The following is a 25,203-nucleotide window of genomic DNA, read 5'->3' on the forward strand; positions in this document are numbered from 1 at the left end:
CTCCTTTTCGCACGGGCAATTAGAGGCTGAGATGGGAATAATCAGCCACCCAAACTCCTCTAGGGCTAGAGGAAACATTCTCATCCGTGGTCGCCCAACACCTGGCTCCAAATCCAGAGGGAATAAGGGACTGGGGGGCGCTGGATGGAATGCCCCTGTGTGATTCTGGCACTCTCCGAAGCTGTCCTCATGAGCGACAAGTCTCCATTTCTTAAGATGAAAAATTGGATTTAAATAATGGACATGCTTTGAGTGAAGAGGGAGGATTTTTTTCTGCTGATTAATTCAGAACTTCACAGAATACACAAGTTATTAGAGTCAACGTGGTTGAACTCCAGGTTTGCACATCCTTCCCCAGAGAGGTTAAAGAGAATTGCTCAAGGACCAACAGAATTCCAGAGCAACAGGGAATGATTCATTTGTTGATTTTAGCCACTTGGGTATTGAAGAAAGAGGGAAGAGCCTCGGCCCCCAGGGAAGGTGATTGGGCAAGATGTAACATAGCTGCAGAGGGAAATAAGATCTATGGAGTGCTTATAAAGAGAAGCAGTGTGTACTTTGGGCTGATATGCTCTGAGAAAAGTCTGGTTGATCTTCTCCGGCAAAGACTGGAATACTGGGAAACAGGTGAGTGGGTGGGTGGGTGTGATTTTGATGCTTCTCTCCACTTTTTAAAGGTGGCTTTTCCAGAGGTGTGGAGGAAGGTTTGAGAGCTTCATGCATTTTGTTGCTGCTGGTGGTGATGCTAAAAGCCTGAAACAGGTCACTATTTCATGGGTGGTGGGTGTATGACTTGTGCAGGGGGTGACTATGCCCAGGGCCTGGAGAGCAGTTGGGAGGTACTTTTGTAGGCAGAAGTGGCACTGAGCAGGATCGACATAGCTGAGGTGGGCTTCTTGAACACTCCTGAAGAAATCTATAGCATAAAATCAATCATGATTCAAAGAATAGATGACATCTACTCTGATGTACTCCGTTACAACCCCAGATATTTAAATTCAGATCTCATGCTTCTCATAAAGCAAGGTTCAAGAGTTCTGCACATTGTACTCTTTCCTTTCAGAATAATGTGCCATCACAATTTCACTTCTGTAACTGATCATCCTATGCCCTTTTGAAATGTTTTTTTTCCTGATAGGGGGGTTGTTATTGTGTTGTTGTGGTTGTTGTTTATTTTGATTATGTACTTTGTGGGTACTGTATATATTTTGATTTTATTCTTTGAACTGCCCTGAGACCTCTGTGCATAGGGCGGTATATAAATTCAATAAATCATCACCATCAATTACATTATTCTTCTGTAGTTCATGACCGTTCTTCATTTGAAATGCTCTTCTGTCTTGGTTCGCACCCAAAACATGCAGATAGAGGCATAAGGAAGAAGTGTTCCACGTACAAGCAAAGTCTCCCAATATTTTCCCAATATTTTTCCTAGAACCCACTTGAGGTGCTTGCAAGAGTTTCCCTGAACACATTAATTGAGCCATTGTGTGGGAAGCAGCCCTGTTTTATCAGGATCCCCAACTATATGGTCAGTTCAACTCATATTCAAGCAAATGACAGTAGAAGACCCCTGCAAACCACCTTCACTCAACTTGAACAAGGCCAAGGACTGAGCATGTGGAGTGAGATGTTTTGGGGACATTTGTGCATGCACATCCACATAGACAGCACATTATGTTCATGCAAACATGCCTTTAGAAGATAAGTTACTTCTTCATAAGGATGGAGGAGTAACCCAGATGAAATGAATTTATGCATGAATTTTGGCTGTCCCAATCCAGATAATAATAATAATAATTTATTATTTATACCCCGCCCATCTGGCCAGGTTCCCCCAGCCACTCTGGGCGGCTTCCAACAAAACAGAAATTCTAAAATACAGAAATCCATCAAACATTAAAATACAGAAATCCATTAAACATTAAAAGCTTCCCTAAACAGGGCTGCCTTGAGATGCCTTCTAAAGGTCTGGTAATTGTTGTTCTCTTTGACCTCTAGTGGGAGGGCATTCCACAGGGTGGGTGCCACTACCGAGAAGGCCCTTTGCCTGGTTCCCTGTAACTTGGCTTCTCGTAGTGAGGGAACCGCCAGAAGGCCCTCGGAGCTGGACCTCAGTGTCCGGGCAGAACGATGGAGGTGGAGACGCTCCTTCAGGTATACCGGACCGAGGCCGTTTAGGGCTTTAAAGGTCAACACCAACACTTTGAATTGTGCTCGGAAACGTACTGGGAGCCAATGTAGGTCTTTCAGGACCGGTGTTATGTGGTCTCGGCGGCCGCTCCCAGTCACCAGTCTAGCTGCCGCATTCTGGATTAGTTGTAGTTTCCGGGTCACCTTCAAAGGTAGCCCCACGTAGAGCGCATTGCAGTAGTCCAAGCGAGAGATAACTAGAGCATGCACCACTCTGGAGAGACAGTCAGTGGGCAGGTAGGGACTCAGCCTGCGTACCAGATGGAGCTGATAAACAGCTGCCCTGGACACAGAGTTGACCTGTGCCTCCATGGACAGCTGTGAGTCTAAGATGACTCCCAGGCTGCGCACCTGGTCTTTCAGGGGCACAGTTACCCCATTCAGGACCAGGGAGTCCTCCACACTCGCCCGCCTCCTGTCCCCCAATGCAAAGATGAGCTTTGCATTGCCCCTTCCATCATGTACCCACTTATGTCTGCACAGTCAGTGTCCTTTTAAAAGGCCAACTAATTATATACAAAATCAAATGCATAATACACATAACAGTGGCAAGCTCTTGCTATATTATTTTTTCTGCAAGATACAGTTACATGACTTGGGATGCATACGCTGATGTGCTGGTTACTTTAGGAAACATGAATCCTACACACAAACACACACACACACACACGATTTTTTTGGTCTGCATTTTCAGCTAAAAAACAAAATTGGCATAATCTTGACATGGAGGTTTCCTTTCTTTTCTTTTGAAATCCATCCTTATGGTTTGAAAAGCAATCTGCAGAGTGATAGAAACTAAATAACACAGAAATACAATGTCTGGTTTCCCCCTTGGTTTCCAGTTCCTAGGAGTTCCCAACAGAACATCAGCCTTTGACCTGCCATGACTATGAAGACCTGGTACCTTCCTGCTCTTTTTCTTCTCCTTGTCTCGGTGCTCTTTTTTGATCCAAGTAAGTTCTTCCATCACCTCTAGACAAGAGGCAAACCTTCCTAACTCACACTTTCCGAATTTGTACAGCCCTTGTCCCAGCTCCAGGATCTGCCCCTAGTCCCCAGATTTGGTTCTTGAAATCTCAGGGTCTGAGGTGGTTCTGACCTGGCAGCCCTTATAATAATAGCTGCATTATCTTCTTCCAGGCTTCCTGCCACCTCTTCCTTTCTGTATCATTGTGGCTCTTCTTAAATAAAGAAAGGAGAAAATGGTTTAACATTTAACTCAAGCTGGCATATTTATTTTTATTTAGCATGCTTCCCAACTGGCAGCTGCAGTACGATTAGAAATGTTGGCTTAGTATGAAGTATTTTGGTATTTTCCTAGTCCTGCTCCATTTGTTATTTTTGTTCTCATATGCATAGGTTTTGCTGACCCAGCAAGTGAAAAATTATGTCATATCTTGAATGGCTATTGTGAGAATGAAGTGAGGTGCCGACCCAAATATGTGGCTTATGGTATCTGTAATGAGAAGAGAATTTGCTGCATAAGGTAAGAACAGTGACCTCAAACAATGAATGAATAAATAAATAGGACATCAATGCAAAATGTTTTCCAGACCTTAAAGCAAATCAGGAATGGTAGGGCTAAAACTTTGATTTGAATCTTCTTCTTCTGCTGCTTGTGACCAACCCATAGCCCTCTGGTTCAGCCCACGTGAAAACTGACAGGCCTGTAACTGTTGTCGAATCCAGAATTACTCCTCTTACGTGCTATATTTCAATCCAATTCAAGAATTCCAGTGGGGAATCGGTCCCTCCCATCCTCCCAGCAGCATACATGAGCTATGTGCTATGATGAAGTAGACTCACTTCATTAGATTGTAGAGAGTACTTTTGGTGCTAGAAGGGCAGAAACAAACCTCCACGGGATGCTTCCTCACTCAACCCTTGGACTCTGCACCTACATCCATTTATTCTGGCCCTACTCAGTGAAACCTTTCTACAAACAATAGATCTGGAATATAATAGAGGTACACCTGCAATTGGGCCCGCCACGGGCGACAATCTTCCTGGCTTTGGGGAACATTGATGTAGATGGTATCTACATTGCTCATAAAGAGGTAAAACTTCTGTCTAAAGCAGAGCTGCCAAGTTATCCCTTTTTTAAAGGGATTTTCCCTTATGCTGAATAGGCTTCCTCGCGAGAAAAGGGAAAACTTGGCAGCTATGGTCTAAAGCAAACCCACTCTTCAGAAGGAGAGGAGAGCACAGGATTAGGGTTGCCAGACTCAATAGAGGACAGGACTTCTGTGCCTTTAATTGCCCTGCTCTCTTTTGAGTCTGGAAACCTTAAAGAGAAACCAGCAGACCCTTTGTTTGGAAATTAAACAAAGGGTCTGCTGGCTTCTCTTTAAGGTTTCCAGACTCAAAGGAGAGCAGGGCAATTAAAGGCACAGAAGTCCTGTCCTCTATTGAGTCTGGCAACCCTACACAGGATTTTGTATTGATGAGGAGTATTGAAACTGATTTGGGGAAAATTAAAGCTGGTGACAGACCACAGCAGATCTTCATTGAGCAAGGGTTTGGAATAGTTGACCTCCAAGGTTCTTTCCAGCTTTATGATTCAACTAGTGGTCATTCAGCCCGTTCAGTAAACTGCGCTCAGTTGCTGTGTCTGGGAGGAGAAGGGGAGGCAGCCTTCTGAAGCCTGCTTCCTCCCAAGTAGACCTGCTCGGCGGGGTGCAGCGAGGAGCAGGGCGGGCCGCCAGCCATGACCGAGCGAGGGGGATGAATCCGGCTTCCCGCCTCTGGGATTGAGGCGCAGGTGAGGGGAGACGGAGAGAGAGAGAGAGAGAGAGAGAGAGAGAGAGAGAGAGAGAGAGAGAGAGAGAGAGAGAGAGAGAAGGAAGATACCCCTGCACTTCCTTACCTCCTCCTCCTCCTCCTCCTCCTCCTCCTCCTCCTCCTCCTCCTCCTCCTCCTCCGTGCAGAGCCCTCTTTCCTTCTTTGCGTTTTTTCTTCCCGCCTTTCCCTTCTGAGGCAAAGGCTCCCCTCACATGAGGCGGGGCTCCTGCCTGGCAGTGCCAGAGCTCCCTGCGGCTGCAATGGCAGCGCCGGCGTTTGAGGGAGCTGGCCGAGGAAAGAGAGGCGGAGGTGGGGGGAAAGAGCCGCAAACTCTTCCCGCCGCAGCGGCTGCTAACGCGGGTGCGCGGGGAAGGAGGGCGGCGGCGGCCATGTGAGGCTCGGCACGGCGGGACCCGTGTCCTGGGCGCGCGAGCAAGTGTCTCTGCGTCCAATCCCTGTAGCGCGGTAGCGCGGACACAGGGACACAGGGACTGGACGCAGAGACACTTGCACTTTATTATATAGGATTATTTTTTCGCCTTCTTCTTTCTCTGGCACCTGATTTCCTGCTTGCTCTCTGGCTCTTATCTTCTCTTCAACAGCCAGAAGGATATGCAAGTCAGAAAGCATCAACATGCCGGAAGTTCTCATAAATGTCCCATAGAGTCTGATTGCCCCAACAAACATTTGCATGTTGAACCCGCCATGGTGAAGACTCGTGGTCCTTGAAAGAAATAACTGAGCCTTCTATGGGAAAAGGTGTGTTGTTCTGTTACACATGTTACTTGAAATAAAGCATAAAAACAAAACAAAAGAGAAACCCTACTTAGTCAAAGGGCAGTAGTTGTTGTTGTTTAGTCGTTTAGTCGTGTCCAACTCTTCGTGACCCCATGGACCATAGCACGCCAGGCACTCCTGTCTTCCACTGCCTCCCGCAGTTTGGTCAGACTCATGTTGGTAGCTTCAAGAACACTGTCCAACCATCTCATCGTCTGTCGTCCCCTTCTCATTGTACCCTCAATCTTTCCCAGCATCAGGGTCTTTTCCACGGAGTCGTCTCTGCTCATGAGGTGGCCAAAGTATTGGGGCCTCAGCTTCAGGATCTGTCCTTCCAGTGAGCACTCAGGTCTGATTTCCTTCAGAATGGATGAGTTTGATCTTGCAGTCCATGGGACTCTCAAGAGTCTCCTCCAGCACCATAATTCAAAAGCATCAATTCTTCGGCGATCAGCAGTTATGCTGAACCAAATCACTGATTCAAATCGATTCAAATCACCACATCGCACAGAAAATGGGCTGCCAGTTGCAAAACTTGTCAGATTGGTAATTAGGCTTGCCATGTGTCCTCTTTTTCCAAGACACGTCCTCTTTTTCAGGGGTAACATTTCTGTCCAGGTAGATTTTTAAAATTTGCCAAAATGTCTCTGGCTGTATTTTCTGGATGGGACATAGACATAACTGGTAGTTCAAGACTTCCTCTTCTCTTGCCCCCCTCAGCAATATACGATAGTGTCTATAGCCTACATATTGTAGGGGGCATATAAAATGAGAGTTAGAATCATAGAATCATAGAGTTGGAAGAGACCACAAGGACCATCCAGTCCAACTCCCTGCTAAGCAGGAAACACCATCAAAGCATTCCTGACAGATGGCTGTCAAGCCTCCGCTTAAAGTTGTCTTGGCATCCTCTCTTTTTTGCACTTCAAAATAAGGCAGCCCTAGTTTAGAAGCGCTGTCAGGATGTGAGTAATTTCGTTGTTCCTGCAAGGGGACAATGACAATAAAGATATCTTATCTTGTAGAGGTGTGTGGTGTGTTTGAGGAATCTGGTGTATGTTTGTCTGTGAGAAAGCGAAGGGAGAAAGGAGAAAGAAGGGAAAGGAGTATAAAGGTGCTGGAGACATACATTTTCAGGCATTTTACTCATTTGCCACCAGCTTTGGCCACAAACATGCATGTGGCCCCTGACCACTTCCCACGAAGAAAAATACTAGCCTCAAACTCTAACAGCTAGACCACCCTTGATTTTTGCTCAGAAACGTACTGGGAGCCAATGTAGGTCTCTTAGGACTGGTGTTATGTGGTCTTGGCGGCTGCTCCCAGTCACCAGTCTAGCTGCCGCATTCTGGATTAATTGCAGTTTCCGGGTCACCTTCAAAGGTAGCCCCACGTAGAGCGCATTGCAGTAATCCAAGCGGGAGATGACCAGAGCATGCACCACTCTGGTGAGACAGTCCATCCTCATGAAATTTCACCAGCATTTTATTGAACATTTTTCAGGACACGTACATTTTTAGATTTTACCTTTGATGGCTTATAAACCTATATTTTAAAATGTGTTAGGGACAATCATGCAACTTTGTATTGCCCTTTTCAAATGTAAAATGTGACGCAATAAATATTTTCCCCTTGAACTATTGTTGTTGTTGTTGTTTGTCAAATAGCAGGAAACAACTGTCCTGGCTTTCTGCTGCTGCACTCCACCCCATTGCTTTATCTCTTTTCCTTGTGGCCTTCATTGCACCCTGCTTAGAACAAATTCTGAAACCTGGGCTATTTGGGATGGGCCAATCATAAACCATTGTGACCAAGCTTCTATTTATGGTTATGAATTTGCAAAGAAACATTCTATGTTGCCATAACAGGTTTAGACTGCCTAGACCTGTTGCAATCCAGGCCTAGCCAATAAGCAATTTCTGCCCCCTTCAGGTTCCTAGGGATAGTTTTTATAGCTATTTTAAGATTGTGCATACACACAAACTGTTCCGGAAAAAAGGGACATCCCATTTTTTCCCTGCAAGAGGACGGTCTCCAAAATTGCTACCACAATTTTGGGCCACACTCTCAGCCTGAAAAAATGATTTGGGGGGGGGGGCAGAAATCTTGCATGGCACTCTAAAACTGCATGGCACTCTAAAAGCTTGGGGGGACTGTCATACAGTGGTTCTGCTCCTTCCTCCTAGGCCGTGTTCAGAAAGTGGTGATGGGGGATGAGTGTTCAGACCCCTGGGATCTCACTTGTGGGATGCCTCAGGGTTCCATCCTCACCCCCATGCTTTTTAACATCTATATGAAGCCACTGGGAGAGATCATCAGGGGGTTTGGGCTGGGTGTTCATCAGTATGCGGATGATACCCAACTCTATCTCTCTTTTAAATCAGAACCAGTGAAGGCTGTGAATGTCCTGTGTGAGTGTCTGGAAGCGGTTGGAGGATGGATGGCGGCTAACAGATTGAGGTTGAATCCTGACAAGACAGAAGTACTGTTTTGGGGGGACAGGGGGTGGGTGGGTGTGGGGGACTCCCTGGTCCTGAATGGGATAACTGTGCCCTTGAAGGACCAGGTGCGCAGCCTGGGAGTCATTTTGGACTCACAGCTGTCCATGGAGTCACAGGTTAATTCTGTGTGGCCCAAAATTGTGGTAGCAAATCTTCCCCAAACAGGGCTGCCTTCAGATGTCTTTTAAAATTAAGATAGCTGCTTATTTCCTTGACATCTGGTGGGAGGGCGTTCCACAGGGCGGGTGCTGCTACTGAGAAGGCCCTCTGCCTGGTTCCCTGTAACCTCACTTCTCGCAATGAGAGAACCGCCAGAAGGCCCTCCGTGCTGGATCTCAATGTCCAGGCTGAATGATGGGGGTGGAGACGCTCCTTCAGGTATACAGCACCGAGGCCGTTTGGGGCTTCAAAGGTCAAAACCAACACTTTGAACTGTGCTCAGAAACGTACTGGGAGCCAATGTAGATCTTTCAAGGTGTGCTAGGGCTAGATCATAGAATCACAAAATCTTACAGTTGGAAGAGTCCCCAAGAGTCATCTAGTCCAACCCCCTGCAATGCAATGTGGTCGATGAGTAAGTCCACATGTGTCACAGATCTTGTTCATCGCTGATCAGAGACATCGTTAATGGAATCTTTCGAGGAGTTGGAGATGGCGTTTATAAGTGGTTAATATTCAGCAAGTCTACAGTAAATGGGAGACAATCTTACTTGTCTATGAGTGATTGCCAAAGAAAGAACCTGTTGTGTTAATTATTCAATTTTGCACCTACTTCACTCAATGATCTTGCATTATTTCATTATTCCAGGGTACTCTTGCAGACAGATTTGAAGAGGGGGGAAAATGTTTCCTTGCTTTTCCTGGAGGGATTTAAGAGAGTGAAGGAAAGCAGAATTAAAACGGTTTTCAGGACTGAAGAGCTTCAAGATATGCACAAAATACTAAAATGAAGAATGTTACAATGCTAAATGCTAAAAATCCAGAATGAACTTTTGCAACAAAGGAGGGGGTGGGAGAAACAGCTCAGGTTGGTTTAGGAATCCATTAAGTGGGGAAGATAGGAGCCAGGTGAAAAGATTACCTCTCCTTGTCTGTATAGCTTGCTAGTCTTTTGGCAGAGGCAATGGAGTGTCTCTTTAGCAACAGGAGGAAAGATAGAAAGAGAGGGGATGTGTGTGTGTTTCTAACTAACAGCGGCTCTGATCCGCAGTACACAATGATATAGGTGGGCAGCCATGATTCAAAGCACACAATAGTATTGCTGGGCATCAGAAAGGAACAGGGTAGGAGGAAGGATGAAAGAAGAAAGAGGTCTCAGTGTAATCATTTGCCCAAGGACCTAACTTTTCTAAGGTTGGTTTTGTGCATAGCTCATCTGACCAGTTATTTTAAAAGGGGAGCAGTAGCAAGGTAAAGGCATGAAAGCACAGGTTATATGGAATTCGAGATTATGAAAAGGCAATGCAGATGTTTGTGAACTTTATATCCCAATGAGAAGAAATAAAGGAAGAAAGCAGTGACATATCGTCAGTGGCGTAGCAAGAGGGTGCGTTGGGGGCAGTCCGCCAGGGTGCCACCTTGGAGGTGGGTGACACTCTGCAACTCCCCTGCGACTCCGAAGCGAAGCCATGCTGCCCAGTAAAAAGCCTTGCTCAGCGCGGCGGCAGCTGGCTTGCTCTCTCACCTGCTCGGCCAGGGCACGCTTTGCTTATTCCTTATTGCTGGGTGGCCGCCATGTAAGCCGTAGCCCATACGGCCACCACGCAAGAGTGACAACCTGTACGGAATGCGCATGTGTGGCATGTCATATGGAGTGCGCACGTGCAGGATACGGCACATGCGCAGTCTATACGGCATGTCGCACATGCGCAGTCTGTACGGGCTGCACCACCCCAGGTGCCAGAGAGGGTTTGTCTGCCACTGCATATTGTGCTGGCCACATGGCTACAATGTCCAAATCTCATGAACCAAGTTGCACGGAACCAGTAAGTGTGAGATCAAAATATTAGGGAATGCACTGCTGCAACAATGTATGTGCTTTTAAATTACTTTTAAATCAAATCATTGCTTTCATATCCCAATCTTCCTCTTTCTTACTCAAGAATGGGGATATGGTTCACCCATATAGTCTCTTTTTAAAGAGTTAAATTGACTTATTGGGGAGCAGGGTCTGGATACAAGTTTATTAATAACTTTTAAAAAATGGGATTTACTTTCCCCCACTAGTTGTCTGTATGCATATGTCTCAGAGGAACCCCTGTATATGAAATTTAATATAGATTCCTTTAAGGAGGTATATATAATGAATGAAAAGCAGATGCCCATAGGTCTCCTTACATGCAGATGCCAATATTGTCTTGTTGATTCCATATATGAACATGAGATACTCTTTCATCCACATAGCCAAATGGGAATATGTCTCCGCCACTCGTGGCCTGTGTAGTGCTTCCATTGTCCAACAATTTGTATAGCAGAACTTTGGTGGCGTACAGAATTTCCATACAGACTGTCATACATTTTCACCCCATCAGGGTCAAACATAAAAGGAGACACAGTAAACTTTTGGACCATCTGCATTATAGTTTTTATTTTTTATTAACACATGGTCTTTGAAGGTTTTACACCAAACATGCTTTTATGGTCCTTCAGCTGGTGGTGGGGAAAAAAACCACGATTCCTGGATAACGCTGGTGTTCAGGTAGGAGCTGATGAATCTTCAAGCCAAGTGGCAGCAGAGGTGGATCCCATCATTCAGATTCGAATCTAAGAGGTTTGGAGATCATAAATTAATATTGACAAATTCACACATACCTTGATAATTTGTAGAATGTTGTTTCTGCTTCCCCCTTCTTCCTGCACTCAACCCCGCTTCTCTACAGATTTTGTGATGAACTTTTAATAATAAAATTTTATTTATTTAAATTATTTAAACGTATCCCTATTGTGTTTCATGACTTCCCTGATTTTGTATGTGAGCTGGAACTGGTCTGTGACCGAAATAATAAATTCATTCATTCATATATTTATTTAAATATTCTCTTGAACCCGAAAAGAAATAATCGTGAACAAAATATTCATGAACACAATGAACAAAAGTCCTCATATGTCCTACTTGCTAAACAAGTAGAGAAATATATTTATATAAAGATCTTGACCCATCAGTTTTGGCAGTGGGAGCAAAACAAAAATTCAAGCATAGGCACAATACTATGCTTTAAGACCTATCTTCTGTGCTCAGTCTTCTGAGAGCGGGCAATAAATTCCTTACTCAACTGATCTACATACCACAGGTGCCCCAAAACTTCCTTGTTGCCATATTCTGCAGCACTCCAAGTTTCCAAAGTCTCTTCTGCGCTAGCCCCCTCTGGAGCAAGTGTACTATTCCACCCTGGATGTAATTAAGGCAGACCTGTGGCCAGATCTGATTTCTTCAGGGACAGGTGGAGATGGTGTACTGGCATAAACTTGAAAAATGTGCTCCTGGCAACCACCACCACTTTGGCATTTCCAACTAATTCACTCCTTTTGACATTTAACAAATGCACCTTGCTTGTTTTGTTGGTTGGTTGTGATATAACTCTCACCTCATGCAGCAACGTGTCGTACTGCATTCTCCAATGTCAGCAAAACCTGACTCACAGCTGTCTTTGCAGACACCATCCCAGGAATTGCATCTTTCCTCACCTATTATCTGAGCAAAGACTGTTCCACCCAAAGAGAAGAAGAAGAAGAAGAAGAAGGTTACTAAGAATCCTTTTCTTTCCATTACAACTGGTGAACTTGATAACTGCATCTAGCTAGTTATCCAGTTGCTTTCTTTTCCTCTTGGCATCATTCCATCATTTGATTGCAAATTCTGTTTTCCCTAAAAACAGTATAAACAAGGAATAGAGAACCCCAAGGACTGTGGTACAGAACCAGCCATCATTACTTTTGGATCCAGCTCCTCCTCTTCCCTCCTTGGCTCCACGCACCCACAGCAATTAGGCTTGTGAAAAAAGCTCCCATTGTTGCCAAGGGAAGTTGTTTCCCCATGTCTAGTCGTCATGCAGGGGCCATTATATGCTTTAAGGTGGGGGGTCACAGTTGGGGAGACCAGCACATGGAGACATCCCCCCCCCAAGTTGCACTCCATCCAGCTTCTGTTGGAGGCTTCCATTGTCACCAAAAGCAACATTTTCCTAAATTCAACTGCTGCAGAGACACAATTTCTAAGTGGGGCAGTGGTGTTTCAACCTGTCATGGCTGGCCCAAGACATGTTGGCACCTGAGGAAAACCACAAAACGAAACAATCACCCACTAGGGAAGAAGGGGTGAATGAGGAAGGAATGAAAATCTACATTGGGAAAAACTGGAACAAATACCTAGTTGTGTTTAGCCTTGTTATTTCAGTGTAAAAGTAGCAGTCAATGGCCCAACAACTAGCCATCCCCACAAATGGAATCGTTTCCATGGAAGAAGCCTAGGAAGTTCTAGGAGAATATGAGGAAGACAGGGAAGTTAGATCCCCAGCAATGAGCTGCCTGCAAACACATTTGGAATACTGTGTACAGCTTTGGTTGCCTAACCTCACAAGGGAGCTGGACTAATAACTTACCTGGATCAGCTGAAAGGATTAAGGCAATGGCCAGAAGGAAATGGTAACAGGTCTTCATGGCTTTGGTTAGGCAAAGGTCAGTGTTTAGCTAGGAACTCTATATCCCTAAAAGAAGAGATGCCATGACAGAAACAGAATATTTATACCACTCTGAAAATTGCAAGGGATCCATCTATTCAAGCTGGGGGCCGAGGTCACATTTCACAATAAAGACTTTTCTGATGAGGGCGATTTAGCCTCCCAAGTCCCACCACCCATGAATTTTGGGGTGGAGTTGTGGCTCCAACTTGAATAGCATTTACTTTTATTGTACTCTATTCCTTGCCCATTGGAAATAGCCCCCCCCCTTTGAGGTTTCATCGGCAAAAATTACATGACTGCACCCCCAATGCAGTAATGGACTTTGGGCTTTAAAGTTTCAGCAGCGCCCTGTGCAACACTACCCCCCCCCCGCCATAGCTGCCAAGTTATCCCTTTTTTAAAGGGATTTTCCCTTATGCTGAATAGGCTTCCTCGCGAGAAAAGGGAAAACTTGGCAGCTATGCCCCCCGCCGCCGCCACTTGCTTTCCATTGCCACTTGATCATCATTGTTGCAGTGTCCCCTGTGGCACCTCTTGCCCCTAAATCTGCCTCTGCTCAATGAAGTGAAAATAGCCCAGCCCCAAACCACCCCATGAAATAATGGATGAAAATCTGCTGTTATAAAAGGAGAAGATCTACTCAAATCCCCTTCACTCACCAGTTTCACTACAATTCTTGATCCTCACAAGGTTAAATCAGTGTGACTCTTCCTACTCTTTGCTAAAAGCAAAATCCCTCTAGTGCATCCTTTTTATAGCTACTTCAAAGCAGCTACAGCCTTCCCTATGGAACCACATGATCCAAATCTCCAAAGAGGATTGGAACTCCCTGTCTCTAAGTACTGCCTCAGGCATAAGGATCAATTCTGATGCTTTCACAAGTGCTCCAAGCAAGAAAGACCCCTTCACAGGATAGTACAGTACAACTGTAGCATTCTCTCATTTTGACACTGACATCTCCTCAGTCTCTGCAGATAGCACATGAGACGCTATAAAACAGGCATGTCCAACTCCCAAGAGACTGCGATCTACTCACAGTACAGTATTAAAGAAACTGGCAGTGATCTATTTAGGGAGCCTAAGTTGTTAAGCTTTTTGTAGGGAGCCTAAGTTGTTGAATTTCTTTTGGGGGGCAGGGGGGTTGTAGATCACCATAGCTGCCAAGTTATCCCTTTTTAAAAGGGAATTTCCCTTATGCTGAATAGGCTTCCTCGCGAGAAAAGGGAAAACTTGGCAGCTATGGTAGATCACAGAAGGTCCAAAGATCAAGCAGGATTGACCAGTAGATCACGATGCCTGCTATAACAGCTTGCATCAGGTTATTATTGTATTCATCCCAATGTGAAGGATAAAGTTATGCTGATGGGTCCCAGAGATTGGTCTCAAAGTCTGTGATACTGTGGACTTGTAACAGCATAGGCTGTTCTCGGCTTGGAGATTTCCTAGATGATAAAATTATTGGAAGTCCTATGCACACAATGTCAAGCTTCCTGGAGAAACACACATTGGATGTGACATAAGATGTTCTAAGACGTTATTTCACTCCATTACAAGCATTTTTTTTAAATGGTTGTATTCTGAGACCCGCATTGCCTTCAGAGACCTATTCATTCCCCGCCCCTGCCCCTTCTTGAAGCAAAATGTCTTTGTTTGTAAAGATTATCCCTTGGCTACAGTACATACAATATAATCATCTTCTTCTTGACTCCTGGGCAATTAAGATAGCACAGCAAGGTATTTAATGACCTTTCCTGAACCCGATTCAGGAATGCAGGTTGCCAAGAGAAGTATCTTGAGCAGTATCTCCTCCAAGCCTCTCACGGGGAGGAAAAAGGCGAAGAAGAGAAGATTTACAGTCTGATGTTTCAGGAAGAAATTGGAAGGGACCCAATGCCCCCCCCCCTCACACACACACTTCATGAAGCAAAACTTCTTTCTTTGTAAAGATTATATCTTGGCTAGAGTACATACAATACAATCTTCTTCCTCTTGACTCCTGGGCAATTAAGAAAGCACAACAGGGTATTTAATGGCCTTTCCTGAACCCAATTCAGGGTCATGAAGTCCAGCACTAAGTTTCCTCCAGAGCAGCCAGTCATGAATTAATGGGAAGTTCAGAGAAGCAGGATTCCATCGCTCTGTCCTCCCAAAGGGAAGGAAAACCCAAATATTTTACAGGCATACATTGGCTGAGTGTGTTTTGTTTTAAGCTCTTCAGAACCCATGAGAGATAATGGTGTATCAACCAAGCATTAAACAACAAACCAATAACACCAGAACTGGCTATGAATATAAAGGACAATTTTACTAGAACAAGTATGTAAAGTCATAAACCTCCTGGACAATGAGCAAACTAAAGTGCAATGTGCATAACCAAGTCTGGAGAGACTTATAAACTTATAATGAACCAATGTCTCTCTCGTTGCTTGGAACAAACAAAATGTTCCTCAGATAGTCTTTCACTGGAAGCACAAAACCATAAATGTAGGAACAGAGTAAAAACAAAACTGTGCTGTGATAACTCGCTGAAACGAGGTATAGGTAAAGTGAAAAAACTCAACTAATGATTCCTCAAAGACAAATGATAGATTTAAATATTCCAAAAGAAACTAAAAAGAAAAAATTCCTTCAGTAGCACCTTAAAGACCAACTAAGTTTTTATTTTGGTATGAGCTTTCATGTGCATGCACACTTCTTCAGATACAGTGAAATAGGAGTCCCCAGGCACTTATGTAGAGAAGGGGTGGGGATGGGGAGGGGAGGGGGGATCACTCAGAAGGGTGGTGGAAGTGGATGATTGAATGACTGATAGCTGTTGATGACCGAAAACGACTGCAAATGGTTTTGCATGAAAAAGCAAGGGTTGAGATGGCTGAAGATCGCTTATCATGTATAATGAGATAAGATTCCGATAATCTCTATTCATCCCAGATGCTTTCAAAGAGCAATGATATTTCTCAGTCCTTTAACATTAACAATTTCCTTCTGATGAAACAGATATTTTTCCGTTTTTTCACTTTACCTATACCTCGTTTCAGGGAGTTATCACGGCACAGTTTTGTTTTTACACTGTTATACCCATCTGTGATTGTCTGTTTTGCTTTTTTATAAATGTAGGAACGGCAACAACAAAGCGTTTTTCAAGTAGTCGTTAGCTGGAAGTGCAAAGCCAAATGGTCAATTGAAGCCAAATAGATGAGACCTGTTCTCCGGATATTATCGAGGTTTCGCAGGAAACTTCATCAGTCAATAATGCTAATCACCCAACAAGGTTCGCTCAAGACAAAGGGTCACAAACAATACTCACTGGCACATTTCCCCCTTTTTTAAAACAAATAATAATAATAATAATAATAATAATAATAATAATAATAATGTATTATTTATATCCCACCCATCTGGCTGAGTCTCCCCAGCCAGATTTGTACCGTTTCGTGGTTTTCCTCAGGTGCCAACATGTCTTGGGCCAACCATGACAGGTTGAAACACCACTGCCCCACTTAGAAATTGTGTCTGTGCAGCAGTTGAATTTAGGAAAATGTTGCTTTTGGTGACAATGGAAGCCTCCAACAGAAGCTGGATGGAGTGCAACTTGGGGGGGGGATGTCTCCATGTGCTGGTCTCCCCAACTGTGACCCCCACCTTAAAACATATAATGGCCCCTGCATGACGACTAGACATGGGGAAACAACTTCCCTTGGCAACAACGGGAGCTTTTTTCACAAGCCTAATTGCTGTGGGTGCGTGGAGCCAAGGAGGGAAGAGGAGGAGCTGGATCCAAAAGTAATGATGGCTGGTTCTGTACCACAGTCCTTGGGGTTCTCTATCCCTTGTTTATACTGTTTCTAGGGAAAACAGAATTTGCAATCAAATGATGAAATGATGCCAAGAGGAAAAGAAAGCAACTGGATAACTAGCTAGATGCAGTTATCAAGTTCACCAGTTGTAATGGAAAGAAAAGGATTATTAGTAACCTCCTCCTCCTCCTCCTCCTCCTCCTCCTCCTCCTCCTTCTTCTTCTTTCTGGGTGGAACAGTCTTTGCTCAGATAATAGGTGAGGAAAAATGCAATTCCATCGGTGGCGTCTGCAAAGACAGCTGTGAGTCAGGTTATGATGAGATTGGAGAATGCAGTACGACACGTTGCTGCAAAAGGTGAGAGTTATATCACAACCAACCAACAAAACAAGCAAGGTGCATATGTTAAATGTCAAAAGGAGTGAATTAGTTGGAAATGCCAAAGTGGTGGTGGTTGCCAGGAGCACATTTTTCAAGTTTATGCCAGTACATCTGTGACACATGTGGGCTTATTCATTGACAACACTGCATTGCAGGGGGTTGGACTAGATGACTCTTGGGGACCCTTCCAACTGTAAGATTTTGTAATTCTATGATCTAGCCCTAGCACACCTGAACAGATTTGAAGTAAGCCTTCATGAGCTTCATGCCACATGGCTCCAGAGTTTTGTGTAGGGTTTAAAGTTGACCCTAAATGGGAAACATACCCTAACTCTCAGGTCCCACAGCTCTGAAAGGCAAGTTTTTGTAATCTACTCTCATTTTAAAGGCACTTTCCAATTGCTCACCCAATTCTTACCTGTTGGTGTCCTCTGACTCAAATTGCCTCCCTTGGTAGGACAGGCACCAACAGCGACGGAGCTTCATGCTCCGCCACTGGGTCGGAGAGCAGGTGCCCTGCCCCCAAGGATGTGGGGTGTTTGGGGGGTGGGGCACGCCATGCGCAGGGGCGGGGCGCGCTATGCACAGGGGCGGGGCACGTCATGCGCTGGGGCAGGGCGGGCAGCTGCGATGGCGCCCCTGGGACCGCTAGGGGTGCCCTGCCTCTATCTTCCTACGCCCCTGGGAATCAACCAATCTTTTGGACAGACAGCAAACAAACAAACAGCTCTTCAGTTCTCTAACAAGGTGCCAGATCTCTGCAGCACTTAATGCCTGACATCAAAAGATCCTTTAAGAAGTTTGCCTAGATCAATGTATGAATGGACACACCCAGGCCAGCCAGCACATGTCCCCACAAGCAGTGCAGTCTCGGCCATTGGAGCTACTTAAATATAACCTTTCCAATGAAAATGCCAAGCATTTTTGAAGTCCCCTTTCCCCTTCTCAAAGCCACACACTATTTTCTGTTCCATACACATTCATACTACCTTGAACTTACAGAGGTGTGTAGAGATATTTCTCTTCTTCCCTGACACTCAGAACATCCTAATCGAAAAATGAAGCTATATCACATGTGTCTCTGGGCAGAAAAACCATGCAACTGGCATTTCACTATCAGCAGGACTGCCTGCTTTTCAGTCTTACTGGGAAGGCTCCCACTTTGGTCTGTTATGAGAGCTATTCAGCACAGCAATCAGGACTGCTTCAAGAACACCCCAAAGTTCTAGCTAAAGCTCTGGTCCTCTTCCCATGGTTATGAATCATCTGTGCCAAAATATATGAGGAATTTCTCATGCTTCTCAAAGTTGTCCAAACTTTTCAAAGGGCACACTTGCAAAGCAACTTCAATATTCTGCAGCTTCAACATCACAAGATGCAATAATTGGTTATAGTGGAGATTCATCCATTTGGTGCATGGAAAGCTTCCATATCTGCCTGCAGACAGCCCATACTTTACTGTAGTCTGACTTACAACAAATCCAGAGTTGGCCCTGGCTGTTGGCAGTTTCATTGTTGCACTTGTTGAACTCACCAGGGAGGAGAATGGGAACAAATGGAGAATTCGTTTATTCTGTCTGTTCCACCTACTTTTTAGATGCCTGCCATCTGTTCTACCAATCCCACCAGTTACCATTGTTCCACTAAATTTATGAACAGTTTTGGAGAGACATCACCATATTTCATTCTTTGTGGCTCTTGTTTTAGGGATAGAGGATTCCCATCCAAACATCTGTCTTCATCTTCTCATGGTCATGAAGACCTGTTACCTTCTCTTTCTTGCCCTTGGCTTTTTGTTTCATCCAGGTAAGTCAGCAGTTAAGTTCTGGACTGAATTAGGTAAAGGTAAAGGACCTCTGACAATTAAGCCCAGTCACGAATGACTCTGGGGTTGTGGTGCTCATCTCGCTTTACTGGCCGAGGGAGCCGGCGTTTGTCCGCAGACAGTTTTTCTGGGCCATGTGGCCAGCATGACTCTGCCGAAACCAGAGCAGTGCACAGAAACGCCGTTTACCTTCCCGCCGGAGTGGTACCTCTTTATCTACTTGCACTTTGATGTGATTTCGAACTGCTAGGTTGGCAGGAGCTGGGACTGAGCAACGGGAGCTCACCCCGTCACGGGGATTCGAACCGCCGACCTTCTGAGCGGCAAGCCCAAGGCTCAGTGGTTTATACCACAGAGCCACCTGTGTCCCCTTGGGCTTAACCAAGGGGGTTCCAAATGTCATTACCCAAACACATGCAGAAGCTCCCTTCCGACCTTCTTAAAGACTCTGAATGGAGTAGGTGTGGGGAGGTGTGGGGTCAGGGGTGGCATGCACAGGCTCCTTCCTCCTATCCAGTTCAAGGCCTAATTTGTTGTTGTTGTTGTTGATGATGATGATGATGATTATTATTCCTGTAGGGGTCTCATACAGTCAGCTATCTTGATGCTTTACAGTTGAATGTGTGTGCAGTAATAATGCATGGTTGAAATAGTTTTAACTCAGCTAGTCATTATTTGAGAAATCAAAACTATGTCTGCATATGTTGTCTGAAGGCAGCCCTGTATAGGGAAATTTCTATGTTTGGTGTTTTATTAGGTTTTTGTATGTGCTGGAAGCCTCCCAGAATAGCTGGGACAACCCAGACAGGGTGCAAAGAATAAAATTATTGTTATTATTATTTGCAACTCATAAAAGGAGTCATGGTCAAAGGCAGGTTACAGTAATAAAGAAAGGGATACAAAAGGGATATAACACAAAATCAACCATCACAAGAACCATTCCATAACAACATGATGAAACAGTGTAATAGCAAACATAGCCATCCCCCAACATTTCAGTACTATAAAGGTAACAATATCATGCGTCCTAGCAAAATAAGAAGGGAGTTGACCATGTCAAGGAAGTAAGCAACCATCTCACTTTTAGAAGACATCTGAAGGCAACCCTGTGTAGGGAAGTTTTTAACTTTTGATGTTTTACTGTGTTTGATGTTTTAATTTGCTGCAAGCCACCCAGAGGGGCTGGGGCAACCCTGTCTGCTGGGTGGCATAATAATAATAATAATAATAATAATAATAATAATAATAATAATAATAATAAATAATACAGTGGTAGCTTGGTTTAAGAACAGCTTAGTTTATGGACAACTTGGATTAAAAACGCTGCAAAACTGGAAGTAGGTGTTTTGGTTTGTGAACTTTGCCTTGTGTGTTCCATTTGTAAATTGAGTCCCCTGCTGCTATGCAAAAGCACACCTTGGTTTAAGAACACTTTGCTTTAAGAACGGACTTCTGTAACAGATTAAGTTCGTAAACCAAGGTACCACTGTAATAATAACAGAAATTCCTGTTGGAGAATCAAGTACGAAGACTCAGTACAGTGGACCCTCGAGTTACATTACCTTCAGGCAACGTAATCTTCAGGTTGCGAAGTGGGTTTGACGCTCATGTGTGCACAGAAGTGGTCCTCCAGTTACTGGTTCTTACCAGTTCTGCAGTCAGGTCACACTCTTGGGTATGTGACCTGAGCCTCACTGATAATGGGGAACAGAAATTCCAGCTCAAGCAACTTGCAAGGGTTCCAGGGGCAGGGAGTGGGGTAGCTGGAAACACTCTCAAGTCAAGGGATAGTCCTTTGTCTAGCCCAATCAGGGCTGGCCCAAGACATTTTGGCACCCAAGGTGAACCACAAAATGGTGCCTCTCTTACTACCAGGGAAGAAGGGGTGAGTGAATATGTACATCAAGAACAATGAGGGGATAAAGATAGATGTCAAGATTTGTTGCCACTGTGGATCCTGCCTGAGGCAATTGTCTCACCTTGCCCCATGGGTGGGCCGGCCCAGAGTCCAATAGCAAAAGATGGCTTCCTTGTGGGAATGAAGGCTAGAAGAGTGTTGACTAAATGAAGAGATGAAGCTGCTTTGGTCTAAGGATGTCCAGCTTTGCATCTGGCCTGGTAGTTCCAATCTTGCTTCACATGATTTTCCCAACCCTGGGGAAGTCTCTGTCCCAGCACTGAACTGTGAAATGACAATGTTGCCAATTGTAATGAAACGTAGGAATGTTGGGCTCTGATTATTTGTTCTTGTTTCCCCTTGTAAACTTTTTGTGTGGTGGGGAAACAGGATTGCCTGCTAATGTGTACAATCGAAGCCAATGTCGTGAGTGGAACGGTGTGTGTGCATTTTACAAGTGCCCTGCGACATTTAACTCTATTGGAAAGTGTTTGACATTTAGGCCGTGCTGCCTTCTGCAATTGCCAGGATGAGAACGACAACTCCAATGGTGTGAATGATGGCCCTATACCAAGACTGAGCTATGTTCACTCTTGCAAATGTTTACTTCTCCTTCTCCAACAAATATTGCCTAGCTTTCCCTGTGATTTTTATTACTTTGACATTGTGATAACTGCTGTGTGTGGTAGAAGTTTGTGCCTTGGACGCAGGTACACGGGAGGCTGGCTGCAATGCTCCCCTACCCCAGTCCTTGCAGAATTATTATACTGTCACGTTGTATGATATTCATGGCTTCCACCAGGACATAGAATCATAGAGTTGGAAGAGACCACAAGGGCCAGCCAGTCCAGCCCCCTGCCAAGCAGGAAACACCATCAAAGCATTATTGACATATGCCTGTCAAGAAGGCCTGCAAAGAAGGAGACTCCACCACACTCCTTGGCAGCAAATTCCACTGTTAAACAGCTCTTACTGTCAGGAAGTTCTTCCTAATGTTTAGGTGGAATCTTCTTTCTTGTAGTTTGAATCCATTGCTCCGTGTCCGCTTCTCTGGAGCAGCAGAAAACAACCTTTCTCCCTCTTCTACATGACATCTTTTAATATATTTGAACATGGCTATCATATCACCCCTTAACCTTCTCTTCTCCAGGCTAAACATACCTAGCTCCCTAAGCCGTTCCTCATAAGGCATCGTTTCCAGGCCTTTGACCAGTTTGGTTGCCCTCTTCTGGACACGTTCCAGCTTGTCAGTATCCTTCTTGAACTGTGGTGCCCAGAACTGGACACAGTACTCCAGGTGAGGTCTGACCAGAGCAGAATACAGTGGTACTATTACTTCTCTTGATCTAGATGCTATACTCCTATTGATGCAGCCCAGAATTGCATTGGCTTTTTTAGCTGCTGCATCACACTGTTTTTTTTAAAAAAAAGATTTTTATTGATTTTCAAAAAAGACAGACACAAACAAAACATACAATATAGCACTGTCCCTTCATTTTCCCTCCACCCACCGGTCCACTTCTGCCACCAGTGGAACCCGTGTGCTTTAAGAATCAAAGGGGTCCAATTGTGAGTTGAGTTCAGCTTCCCCCCTCCCTCCTCCCCCCCTATCCCCCCCTGCCACTGAGAGAACAGGGAGGAAGGAGTTATGGGGATTTGCATCCCCCAACTCTTTCATAATCATATTTACAAACATACAACACAACAAACAAAAAAGAAAAAAAAAGAAAAAGAAAATTGGGGAAAGTTGAAACTTCCCAGTTCTTGTTATTTTAACATTTTAATTGCGACTCCCTCGATAGTCTTCCTCATGGTTTTCCTAACAAATTCTGATTACTTGTGGCGAATTTTCCAACTCAGTTTCAAATCTTAATCTTATAATATTAACTCAATCCTCCTCCTTTTTCATGCTGCCCTCCCACAGGTCCCCTCCTGCCACAAGAGGAACCCGCAGGGCACAGCACTTCCAAGGTTCCATTTCCTCCTCACCCATCTGGGCACCCCCTGCCACTGAGTGCCTCAGAATAAGGAGAGGGGGGTAGGCAGCTTTCTTGCCTAAACACCTCACTTAACTTACAAAAATTTACAATAACTTAAAAATTCTTTCCCAAACCATTTTTATGCTCCCTTAAGAAAACATAACTTTTTTCCCTTTCTTTTTTACATTCCATCTCCTCTCCCTAAGTCTTTTTCCCCCAATTGGTTCAGCGTTTCCATTATCATGCCAAGATTTCGAAAACCGTCTTTCAAAAACCAAAACAATACCTTTTAACTAAGGTTTTTACCCCACACCCATTCTTTCCCAAATCCATCTCCAGACCTTTGCCCCCCCCCCCGCCCCTGTCCTTCCCATCCCTCAAAAACACCACTCCACATTTTAACCCCTCCAGGATCTTCAATTCCATTAGTCTTTAAGTTCCTTTGCCTCTCATCTTCTTGTTCTGCTTGTTTTTCTTCCTTTTGGAAATCATATTTTGCTTCATCCCAAACAAACTTAACATAGTCCAAGTCCTCTTCAATTGTTTCTCCTCACACACAGTCTCAGACTCAGCAGTTAAATCTAAATTATCCTCTAAGTCCTGGACTTGGACTTCAGTCTCGACTGGTGATAAGTTGAGATGTTGCCGTTCCTTGTAAAAGTCTTCCCATGACAGCAAATAGTTCAGCACAGTTTCCTGGAAGGCTCGAGAAAGCTTTGTTTTCATACTTCTTGTAACCGCAGATAAACAGAGGGTAGGGAACAATGGGTACTGGAAAATTCCTTTCTCAGACGATCGACTCCATTTTGGCTGTTCTTTTCCTTAGTTCTTAACTCACTCCCAAATCCGTTCTTACTTCCAATTTAAATAGTTCTATCACGTTTTCAAACAATTTTTAACTGTTCGACAATGCAATCAATCCACCCGGTCTTTTGACAGTATGACAGCTTTTGACAGCTGTCAAAACGCTCTTCCCCTTAATGCCACTGTACCTCAAGGGGTGCCGGACTCGGGGGCTGAGATGGTTCCAAAAAAGTCTTTTTTCCCTCTCGGGTCCACAACTCCAAATTCTTTCGTTGTTCGGCTTAGGTTTTTTTTTATTTTTTAAATCGCCTCCCAGTTTCCCATTAGGAAGAGACCGGCTTCCGTTACTTTAAAGTCTCTCCTATTTTTCCAATCGGCAAATTTAGAATCCAGATCAAAGTTCCACTTACTTCTTTGGAAATCTTTAATTTAAATCGACTGTTGACTCATGTCAAGTTTGTGGTCTACCAAGACTCCTAGATCCTTTTCACATGTACTGATCTCAAGCCAGGTGTCTCCCATCCTGTATTTGTGCCTTTCATCTTTTTTCTTTTTTCCCCCTTTTTTTGCCCAAAAATTCATCTTCCTTCCTTTGCTAGAGTGGACATGCAAGGGAATGTTTGGTCCAACCAGTCAAAACTTCCTGTTCCTCCTGGCCTGGAGCATCCTTCCTTGCATGTGACTAGTGGGTGGGCATGACCTTTCCAGACCTGGTAAAAGGCCAAGGCATGCACACACACAGCCAATGTATGCCTGTGAAATATTTGGGTTTTCCTTCCCTTTGGGAGGACAGAGCGATGGAATCCTGCTTCTCTGAACTTCCCATTAATTCATGACTGGCTGCTCTGGAGGAAACTTAGTGCTGGACTTCATGACCCTGAATTGGGTTCAGGAAAGGCCATTAAATACCCTGTTGTGCTTTCTTAATTGCCCAGGAGTCAAGAGGAAGAAGATTGTATTGTATGTACTCTAGCCAAGATATAATCTTTACAAAGAAAGAAGTTTTGCTTCATGAAGTGTGTGTGTGTGTGGGGGGGGTCATTGGGTCCCTTCCAATTTCTTCCTGAAACATCAGACTGTAAATCTTCTCTTCTTCGCCTTTTTCCTCCCCGTGAGAGGCTTGGAGGAGATACTGCTCAAGATACTTCTCTTGGCAACCTGCATTCCTGAATCGGGTTCAGGAAAGGTCATTAAATACCTTGCTGTGCTATCTTAATTGCCCAGGAGTCAAGAAGAAGATGATTATATTGTATGTACTGTAGCCAAGGGATAACCTTTACAAACAAAGACATTTTGCTTCAAGAAGGGGCAGGGGCGGGGAATGAATAGGTCTCTGAAGGCAATGCGGGTCTCAGAATACAACCATTTTAAAAAAATGCTTGTAATGGAGTGAAATAACGTCTTAGAACATCTTATGTCACATCCAATGTGTGTTTCTCCAGGAAGCTTGACATTGTGTGCATAGGACTTCCAATAATTTTATCATCTAGGAAATCTCCAAGCCGAGAACAGCCTATGCTGTTACAAGTCCACAGTATCACAGACTTTGAGACCAATCTCTGGGACCCATCAGCATAACTTTATCCTTC

The 25,203-nt window shown here is 44.4% G+C and overlaps 2 long non-coding RNA genes across 2 annotated transcripts; one reads left to right on the forward strand and one right to left on the reverse strand.

The window, feature by feature from the left end:
* The first annotated feature begins 494 nt into the window (after positions 1-494).
* On the forward strand, positions 495-7,429 carry LOC132591843 (uncharacterized). The gene is made up of 4 exons (XR_009557259.1): positions 495-627; positions 3,036-3,146; positions 3,553-3,679; positions 5,577-7,429. It is a non-coding gene; the product is annotated as an uncharacterized LOC132591843 (long non-coding RNA).
* A 3,394-nt stretch (positions 7,430-10,823) lies between these two features.
* LOC132591844 (uncharacterized) lies at positions 10,824-13,673 on the reverse strand. The gene is made up of 4 exons (XR_009557260.1): positions 13,591-13,673; positions 12,851-12,955; positions 11,837-11,954; positions 10,824-11,015 (listed from the first exon to the last, which is right to left on the reverse strand). It is a non-coding gene; the product is annotated as an uncharacterized LOC132591844 (long non-coding RNA).
* Between the last annotated feature and the right edge of the window lie 11,530 nt (positions 13,674-25,203).

This window comes from Zootoca vivipara, chromosome 3 (assembly GCF_963506605.1).
Source record: "Zootoca vivipara chromosome 3, rZooViv1.1, whole genome shotgun sequence".
In the NCBI taxonomy this organism is placed as follows: Eukaryota; Metazoa; Chordata; class Lepidosauria; order Squamata; family Lacertidae; genus Zootoca; species Zootoca vivipara.